Source organism: Sciurus carolinensis, chromosome 5 (assembly GCF_902686445.1).
Source record: "Sciurus carolinensis chromosome 5, mSciCar1.2, whole genome shotgun sequence".
Classification (NCBI taxonomy): Eukaryota; Metazoa; Chordata; class Mammalia; order Rodentia; family Sciuridae; genus Sciurus; species Sciurus carolinensis.
Window position 1 is genome coordinate 40,343,480 of NC_062217.1, and position 10,859 is coordinate 40,354,338.

Here is a 10,859-nt window from a genome sequence, read left to right on the forward strand (position 1 = left end):
TGGCAGCACCATGGCCACCTCTACCTTGCCGGCTGCCCCCACCGCGAACTTAAGGCCAAGGAATTCTTGTTAGAAAGATCTCCATTTTTGCCATTTATTAGCGAAACGACTCACTACAGCACAGAAATTTCAGAGCTCTCTATTTGTGATCTGACTTTATCTTCCACAGACCTCGCCCAAGGGCGTTGCCCGACTGACTTGCCTTGTCTTCTCTCCCTCCCTGGGGAGGTCTTTGCCTGCCCTGCCTAGTCCCAGATCAGTTCGGATGAATCCTCTTAGCAGATTTGTATTTTGAACATCTTACACTGGTAAAACAAAATGTTCCACTCTTGTGCAGACTTGGAACAAACCCATGTGAACACTGGACTGATTTGTGATTCAAAGCAAGGTACTGGATGATGAGTCCTTTTCTGCAAAATGAAAAATACTCATTTAAGGATAAAGCAAATTCTCAAATTTTGAAGAGGTTTCACTTACCGCTGAAACCTCTGTAGAGAGACAGGATACTGGCCCATACTATTTGTGGGGTTATGTCTGTGTCACAGACGGTCCTTTGGACAAGTGGTTGATTCTGTAACCTTCTCCCAACCCACTCTCCTGGTCCCAGACTTATGACTATGCTCTAGAAGGTTCCAGCTGTGTCAGCTCTGGCCTGGGTCAACCCTGTAAAAAGTAGCTTGAGTCTGAGGTCCTTGAGGATTTGACTGCTGAATGAGAGACTTAGGTATTTTAGAATCTCCATAGAAAGTCAGATCACAAATCCCCAAGAAACAGCCCAAGATGTACAAGTTTCAGGAACATCCTGGACTAAGAGAGAAACCTAGTCCAGACTTGGAGTCTTCTTGGGTATTCTGAAAGAACTAAATGTTCAACTGAGAGTAGGAGTTGGGTTCCAGTTATGATGAGATTTAACAGAAGCTAGCCATGTGAGTTGTAGCAACTTATTTAAACTACCTGGTTGGTCTCACTTGAGGAGACATCAGCTCTAGGATTCAATTTGTGAACTGGCATTTGGTAGTAAAAGTGGAATCTAATTCCTCAAAGATAAATACTGCCACCAGCTCCCTAGTTTTGCAGATTTCTTAAGACAATCCTATTGAAGACCAAAGAATTCTGGAAGCGAGATCTGAAGGATTATAATTATACATATATCAGTCTGTCAAAAGACCCCATTACAAGTTAGTTTAAGGATCTTAATTGACTTTATTTTCAATGCAAGAATTGAGCAACATTTCATTCCATAAAATAGAATAAGTTCCAATGAGGCCAGCAGAGGAGGTTGGTTTTATAGATGGAAAAAAGAAAGCAGGGGTTGGGAATGTAGTTCTGTGATAGAGCACTTGCCTAGCATGCATGAGGCCCTGGGTTTGATTCCCAGTATGACCAAAAGAAGAAGAAGAAATGGGTCATTTCAAAGTCATAGGGACAAGGAGACAGAACAATAGAAAAATAATTGGTTAACATCACGTTATTTCTGCTTACTTTTTGTGTGTGTAAAGATTAAGGCAGAGGGAACCTCACTATCATGCCAATTAGAACAGGCCTGTTTGGGAAGTTTGATTGTTACCTCTCTAATCCTGACTTCTGGAAGGTCAAATAAATAGCTTAGTTTCAGCTTGTTGACATGAAACTTTTAAGCAAACTTTTTGACTTTTAGTCTGGTCTGCTGGGGCCTAGTGCAGGAGCTTAGTCTAAAACAAAGACATACTGTAATTTTTATTTAACACTTCCTAGTTCTATGTTAGGATGAAATGGTAGAAAAATACCCAAGGCATTTTCCCATAGATAGAATTAGAGAAAAAAAAAATGAAATTCTTCCTGAACAACACTGTTAAACAGATGAGAAAACTGAGGCAAAGGAAGAACAAATGAGATTGACAGAACCAGAAATCCTCCTCTGTCTCAGGATTGGTATTTTAAAAGATGCCTGAATAAGAGACCTTTCATTATTTTGTATACTATCGGTGAGCAACAGTTTAAAATCAGTTGGCAAACAGTCTGGGAATAATCTCCTGGTTTTGTTTCTCTGTTTTATCTGGTGTGTCTACAGAACTGTGTAGTGCACAACAGCAGGGATAATAAAGAAGCTGGATCAAGACCAAACATAGCAAATCCAGTCTCGTGATTTATAAAAGGTTGCCCGTTGACCCTGGAAACCAAGGAGTTGGGGAGGAGGAGAGTCGATGACTCAACAAAAAAGTTAAAAACATAGTCATAAGTTACCATTAGCTATCAAATATAAAGGAAGTATTAGAAGAACTTTTCCTTTTTCATGTTGATTTTGAAAGAGCAAGAAAAATTTGTTTTTCGAGTGACATTAGCTTTACATTTTATCAGGATCTGAGGTTGTTTTTCTACTGAACTGGGAAAGAAGACAAAATGGAATTGAGGAACTAAATTCTAGAATCATAGTTCATTTAGATTTGTGTGACATGACCAGACATGGGTGATTTTTATTATTTTTAGGCTCTTTACATCTCCATTGCCTCTGTTCTTTCTCAAGGAAGCAATTCCTTCTTCTTGAGAGAAATTTCTTGAGGTTTAGCAGAATGAATGGAAAACATTTTTTTTTTCTTTTTTTTTGCAAATATAGGGTCTTTGGTGAAACAACATGACTGAATATGCCCTTTGAAATGTGCTCTTGGCACCTCCCCTAGTAACCCAATGTGCGGTTCAACTAGTCATCCTGTGGCTTTGTCTCAACTTTCATAAGGGAAGCGTTCCTTCTAGGGGAGAGGGGAAGACTGCCACTTGCCTCTCACACTTCAGCACTATTTTTCTCTCTTCTTCATAACTGAGCATCCTTTATTGCTTCTAAATTTTTTACCTCCCAAGTTTATATTTATTATCCACCTTCTACCTCAATATCATTATGGTTTTCATTTACTTTATATCAGTTACTTTGATTTGATTTTAAAATAATTTATCATTATTTTCCTTAATGAACTGGCTAGAAATTTTTTTTATTAGAATCTTGGGCTACAGTATCTTAAACAGATGGAGAATTGTTCTAATAATGGTTGCAGATCTCTCGATGTTTTGTTTGATTGTGAAAAGACGGGATCTTCTGTACACTGGGTGCTTTAGTCTTCTAGTTGTTGTCTCTTGGTTTCCCTTCTCCAGAGCAGGGTTTTTCTAAGTGCATCCCTGTTTAAATATGTTTCTTCACACTAAAAATGGAAGAAGAGGGAAACAGTGAGAAACAAACAAAAAAGAAAAGAGTGAAATCAAAAGAATGAGAAGATAAGCCAAACACTAGGAGAAAATATTTGCCAAGACACATCCAAAATATACCACGAACTCTTAAAACTGAAGAATAGGAAAGCAATGACCCCATTAAACTGGGCAATCTCAACAGATACCACCAAAGAAGGTATTCAGTCCAGATGGCAAATAAGCATATGAGAAGATGTTTCACATCGTACGTCATTATGGAATTGCAATTAAAACAGCAGTGAGCTACCCCTACATACCTATCTGAATGGCCAAAGTTCAATATACTGACAAAACCAAATGCTGGTGAGAATGTGAAGCAACAGGAATTTGCATTTGTTGCTGGTGGAAATGAAAAATGGTTCAGTCACTTGGAAGATAGCTTGTCAATTTCTTAAAAAACTATAAACATAATCCTTGATATTTACCTCAAGGAATGAAAAACCTATGTCCACAGTCAAAATGCATTCTACTGTTATGTATAACTAATTGGAACAACAACAAAAAATTATGTCTACAAAAAAAAAAAAACTTTTTCTAGCTATTTTGTTTATAGTTGCAAAAACTTAGAAACAATCCAAATGTCCCTCAGTAAATGAATGGATATATATACAGTGGTACATACAGATGATGAACAATTATTCAACACTAAAAAGAAATGACCCATCAGGATATGTGAAGACACAGAAACTTTAATGTATATCTCTAAGTGAAATAAAGCAATCTGAAAGGTCTATATACTGTATGATAGCTGTGTAACATTCTGGAAAAAGCAAAACTGGTGACAGTAAATCAAAGGTTGGGAATTGGGAAGGATGAACAGGTGGTACATGTATGATTTTTAGGAGAGAGAAACTGCTTTGTATAATACTACAGTGTTATACTGTATTTGTACATTTGACAAAATCCATAGGATGCACGACACTAAGAATGAACCCTAATAAAAACTAGGGTTTGAGTGATAATGATGTGTCAATGTAGGCTCATTGATTGCAGAAAGTATGCCAGTCTGGAGTGGAATGTTGTTTTGGGGGGAGGTTGTATGCGTATAGGGAGAGGGGTATATGGAAACCCCCTGCTTTCTTGATTGATTTTTCTGTGAAACTAAAATTGCTCAAAAAAATAAAGTCTATTAAAAAGGGAGAAAAAGAAATGGCACAAAGTCAGGTGGACCATAGTACAGAACACACTTAGAAAACCCAGATCCTTCTGAGTGGCTTGCTTAAAACTTATCATATATTGAATTTTCATTGGCAATACAGTTACTTTTGTGTGCATGGAGGTTTGGTTTCAGGACCCGTGTGAATACCAAAATCCTTGGATGCTCAAGTCTCATATATAAAACTGGCATGGTGTTTGCATATAACTTATAAATATCTTCCTAAATACTTTAAATCAACTCTAGATTGTTTGTAACTCCTAATATAATGTAAATGCTATGTAAGTAGCATTGTTTAGGGAATAATGAAAAGAAAAAGTCTGTATGTGATCAGACAGATGCAGTTTTTTTCTTGAATGTTTTCCACTCTGCCATTGATTGAATCCATGGATTTGAAACCTGCAGCTATAGAGGGCTGACTGTACCCTGCAAACAGACAAATTGTTTGTGGTAAGATATTGGAGTCTAGAATGAACTGCAGTGGCCTAGTGAGGTTTAACGGAAAAGACAGAATTCCGATTGGAGGAACTGGCAGGTTCTAGAAGATGGAAAAAACAGAATAAAAACAGCGTGAGTAGAGGGAGAGAGGACTGAGGGGAGAGCAGCCTTGGGCAGTTGGAATCCATTTGCTGAGTACTTGTGGGAAATGCAACTGGAGGTGGATTGGTGCTCCCGTGTTTGCAGGTTGTGTGTGCTGGCCAGCTTTCTGTTACTGGAACAAATACCTGAGAGTCAGCTTGTAAAAAGGAAAGGATTCTTTTGGCTCACAGTTTGGGAGGTTTCAGTTCATGATTAGTTGGCCCTGGTGCTTTGGGACTGTATTCCCAGCCCATCATTGTGGGAGCACCGATTGGAGAGAACTGCTCACCTCATGTCAGCCAAAAGAAGGAAAGAAAGAGACTGGGGTCCCACAGTCCCTTTGAGGTACACTCCCAATGACCTAAAACCTCCCACTAGGCCCCACCTCTTAAAAGTTCTACCACCTTCTAATAGTGCCACTCTGGAGACCAAGCCTTTGACACCTGAGTCTTTGTGGGACTTAATAATCCAAACCATAGCATCCTGCTAGAATGTACTGTGGATTTTTATCTTCAAGGGAACTGCTGAACTTTTTTCCAATTCTGTTTAAAATAAAAACTGCTCTGATCTGGCATTCTGAGTGGATAAGAAAGAAGGAAATACCAGAGGCACAAAGAGAAGTTCAAACCAGTTTCTCCCTCCCCTTTTTGAACATGAGGATAAAGGAGATAAATTTCTAAATCTCTTTTATTTATACTAATAAAAAGAATACTAACAATGTATAATAGAAGTGAAAAGAGGTAAAAGACATGTGCACCAAAACTGGTATCATAAAATAATGGGCCCTACTCCAGTTGAACCTTCCTAAACATTATAGTGGGCTTCGTCTGAGAAGGCTTTGGACTTGCAGGCAATAGCATAAAATTGTTGATATTGTCCTAGTCATTGCTTTGTTAATGAATTATAGGAGGCAGCACTAATATTTCTCTATTGTGACTACATACATACATACTCACACAAAACGTGTGTGTGCTTGTGTGTCTATGATCTAAATTCCTCAATATGCTTTTTACCTCCAGAACCTGGTAACATCCCGCCAAGTCCACTTCTCATCCCCAACTACTCTCTCCATTCTATTTTGTTTAGTCTTCAGTGTTGAATTTTCTGTTTCTATCTTCATCAAAATCATTACTCAATTAAGATAAAGCATATAGCAAAGTTATTTATAATGAAAGAGGAATATGAAGTTAGTGCTAAGAAATTGAGTTCAATGAGTTTCTTAGATGCTTGACTAAAGTGCAGAGAATGATAGTATCATCTTCTTTATTCCCTCATGTACTTTTGTAAACAGAGAAATCTGCCACATCTATAGTAATATGCAGATAGATACCTGAAGGCAGATTCCATTTAACCCCAATTTAAAAAAATGCATTAATTACTGTAGGAATTAATTCAAGTCCTTGTGTGATCCCTATATATATTTTTTTCCCCTTGTTTTATTTAGATACTGGGGATTGAACCCAGAGATGCTTAACCACTGAGTCACATTTTTTTTTTTTTTTTTTGAGACAAGAGCCTCACAAAGTTGTTTAGGGTCTTGCTAAGTTGCTAAGATTGGCCTTGAACTTGTGATCCTCCTGCCTTAGCCTCCCAAATCACTAAGAATATAGACTTGTGTCATTGCGCCCAGCTCCTACCTTGTTTTTTTAACCTTTCCCACAGGTGAGATAAAAGCAGTGGTTATTCTATATCTGCTACTATTAACATTCTGACACATTTAAATGAGAGAGAGAGAGAGAGAGAGAGAGAGAGAGAGAGAGAGAAAGAGAGAGACACTTAACCCTAACTCAGAAAATGTTGTTTAAAGTATAGATGCTTTCCTAAGTGAAACATATAACAATATATATTATTTCCCAGAAATATTTTCATACATCTAACTGCTCAATTCCTTAAAACTTGCTTGTGTAGAACTTTTATGAAAATGACTCACATAGTTTAACCATGGTTTTATATACCACATCTCTAAATATTTTTGTATCTTATATTTTCTATGTATTTACTAATTACATCTGAGACAAATGTGCTATTTAAATCTAAATCAAAATAGGAAAAAAAAAAGTGCTGGGCAACAGTTTTAAAGAAAGAAAACAAATTTGACTGACTTGGGAAAGTGAAATGTCTAAAACCCATAAATTTGAAGTCTTGTGTTCTTACACTTAATAGCCAGAGGACTTTGCCTTTTGTTCAAACAGTGTTCTAGCTAATAGAATCAAAGTACTGGAAAAAAAAAACTTTAAGAAGTCTCTGATAGTTCCTTTTCTGCCTAATCTAAGAACAGATTACAGTCCAATGTAATGAGAAGGTCATGCTTATTTAGACAGACTTATTTTTTAAAAAAACCACAACAAACTTACTTTTTTTTTTTTTTTTTTTTTTTTTTTTGCGGTGCTGGGGATCGAACCCAGGGCCTTGTGCTTACAAGGCAAGCACTCTACCGACTGAGCTATCTCCCCAGCCCTCAAACTTACTTTTTTTTTTCCCAGCCCCCTTCAAACTTACTTTTAAAAAAAAAAAAATTGTTTTTAGTTGTAGATGGACACAATACCTTTTTTTTTTCTTATTTATTTTTATGTCAAGCTGAGGATCGAACCCAGAGTCTCACACGTGCCAGACAAGTGCTCTGCCACTGAGCCCCAGTCCCACCCACCAAAATTACTTTTCTTTTGATCATTTAACAAAACTTCAATAATCAAAGACAAAGTTGAGCTATTTTTGTTTCTTGCAGAAGAGAGATCAATGGCAGTTATTCGTGGGCAGGTACTGAAGTAATCTTTTCGGCCTCAAACTCCAAGACACATTGCATCTGGCAATAGTTATTAAGCAAGGAAAGCATTCCTGCAGCAGTGTAATTAAAGGAATGAAAACAGTAGGGCTTTATTGCACACTTAGTCTGCATAACTTCTGGGTGGTGGAATAGCCCAGCTGCTAACACTGCTGAAAAGAAGTCAGCGTCCTTCTCAGGAATCATTTCCTAGATCAGCGTGACTGTCTATACCTAGTTCAACTGTCCGCATAGTCCCAGCCACTAGATGACACATAGACCTGGGAAAGACCTCCCCAAGAGTTTTGTATAAGTAAACCCTTGGAAGTGACTGGCACAGTTAACCTGTGTTGTCCAAACCAAACTCCTCCTATTGCTTTCTAGGACAAGAGGGTGAAGCGTGAACTTGAAAGCTATGTTTCTTAAACTTGGAGATCTTAAGCACTAAAAGTGGTGAAAATAACAGGTTTCTTCCCCTAAGTTTTGCCCTAACACTTTCAGTTTTAAGTCTTTTAGGCATTTGCTTTCATGCTGAAGAGGAAACTGTTAAACATATATATTATCTCTTTAATAAAGTGATAGCTGTAAGGCAAACTGGGAGTTTATAACCAAAGGAACTCTAGGTGGGATGAAAATATAAGAAATGAGCTGTGCTGTGTGACCCATGCCAGGGACCAAACATAGCTGTAAACAAGCATGTTTGAGAGTCTCCCTGAACAGACTGATTCCTACAATGCACTCAGATACTGAGGGGGTTATTTCATTCGCCAGTCGGCCTGGATCCTGTGCTAATCAACCGGGTAAAGAATATGGGAAATACAAGCAAGCCCACAAAAGCAGGAGGCATCTACTTAGATTTTTACGTTGAATCTGGTGTAATCAACTTCCTTGTACTTTGAGTCGTTGAATAATAGTAAGGACTTGTACCCAAGAGAAACTTGTTTGTACTCTGAGTCAGAAAGTATCTAAAGAAACTGGTTGTATCTAATCTTTCATCTAGTTTTCCTCTGGCTTATTTTAAGAAAAGGGGAAAGGTTTGATTTATTAAAATTCAAGAGAACCAAGATACAAATGTTTTATGTAAAAACCCCTTTAAATTTTTTAAAAAAATTTCCCTTAAAGGATGTTTTGGATGGATAAAATAAGAGCAGAGTCAGAATATACCTTTTGAAGGCCAAGGGAGATTCATGAATGTTAAGTATACTAAACACAGAAATTTCTCCTTAGGATATTCTTGGGTTTGTTGTTCACACTGCATAAAAGGCCGATAAATTCCATGTTAAAGAAGGTGCACAAGCTAAACTAGAAACAGCATGTTTAACTGCCACTTCTTAAGAGACCACACAGAAGAGAAGAAATATAAAAGAAAATCTGATCAGATGCTAAAAGATATGTAAAGAAGTGGTCTAACCTTTGGTTTTACCAATGAAAATGCAAAGGAATGAAAAATGGTCAGCAGCTCCTTCCCCTTTCTAAGTACTCAGTTCAGGGCCATTTTCAAGACACAAAATGATGAAAGAAACAAACGCGATAAGACATCTCCCACCACCCCCCAAATAAAACTACACAGAGCTGCAAGTAAACCTCTACTCCACTGAAAATTTTAAAATAAATGTTGCTGATGGTTTAAGAAACACCCATATACTTAGGAAATTTCCCCAAGGAGTCTAGTCAGTTAAAATTGCATAAGTTACTGAATGGGACTTGGCGGGACAAAACCCCAAGGTGAGAGCACTGATATCAGGAAGAGGGCCTTTGTTCTACTTGACTCTTAATGCCCTCATCTTTTGGTACTGTGGTTCAAACTATTGATGGGTCATGCTACACCAAATTCACCTAAACTAGTTTTTACTTCTCTTGGTTTGGTCAGTTTTTAAACTTTGATACAGATTTCTTTCTGAGAGTGAACTAATTACATTTTTCAAGGAGAAAGATGATGCTTTGGAGGCTGATAAAACATTGAATTATAGTCATTACAAAAAAAAAAAAAAAATAGCATGCCCATCATTCTGAGCGACCAGTTAGTTTTATGAAGAATTGAAGTGCATATAAATGAAACAAATATGTAAACTATACGCAGAGCCTTAACATCCTTTAATTAAAGCAATTCAATTCAGTGTTTTAAAAGACTTTTGCAATATTACCTATACACTTTCTTTTTGTTTTTGCAGGGGGAGGGGTACAAGGATTGAAGTCAAGGGCACCTGAGCCACACCGTCAACCCTATTTTGTATTTTATGTAGAGACAGGGTCTCACTGAGTTGCTTAGCGCCTCACTTTTGCTGAGGTTGTCTTTGAACTCGCCATCCTCCTGCTTCAGCCTCCCGAGCTGTTGGGATTACAGGCGTGTGCCACCACACCTGGGTTACCTATACGCTTTTATAAAATCAGGTCTGTCATAATGGGGATGAGAGTAGACCCCTCATTAATGGTAAGTAGGTGGGTGGTTGCAGAAGACTGCAAAGATAACAAAATAAAGAGAAATTGGGCAGAGAGGGCATGGGTATGAGATGTGGAAGAAAGGACACATATCATTAAGAACAAGTGCTTCAATCAGGCAGGAGTTTGAACTAGTAAATCCTGTTGTCTAATGGAATGTACTCAAGAAAGAAAATAAGCAGCTCAGTTGGTTGCAGACAGATTTCTAAGAAATTTTCTTACAGAGTCCCCAGGAATGCCAATATTTCAGAAGTTATGATATCCATGATCAAACAGTATTTTCAAAGAACTGAGGAGGGAAGACAGGACTTGAAGTCATGACATAATGAATAAAACAAGATAGTGAAGAAGCGTTGCCAAACTGCAGTTAACCCTGCACCAACTTGGTCAGAGCAAACAAGATTGGGTTCTTAAAGGATGCGGCCGTCATTTGGGGAACTTTCATCCCTAAGCCAAACTGAAGAATGCTACTTATAGCAGGCTCCCTTTGGGAGAAACCTTAAGAAAAGTCATCAAAAAAAAAAAAAAAAAAAAAGAAGAAGAAGAGGAAGTCAAAGAGTGTTTTTAGCCTCACACATCCTGTGCTTTATTTTTTTTTTTCTGCTGCTATTTTAAAAGATAAACATTACATTTGTGGTTGAGTTTTTTTTTTTTTCCAGGTTAAAGAAAACAAAACAATATGGTCATGAAAAGAAGAGACTTGAGATG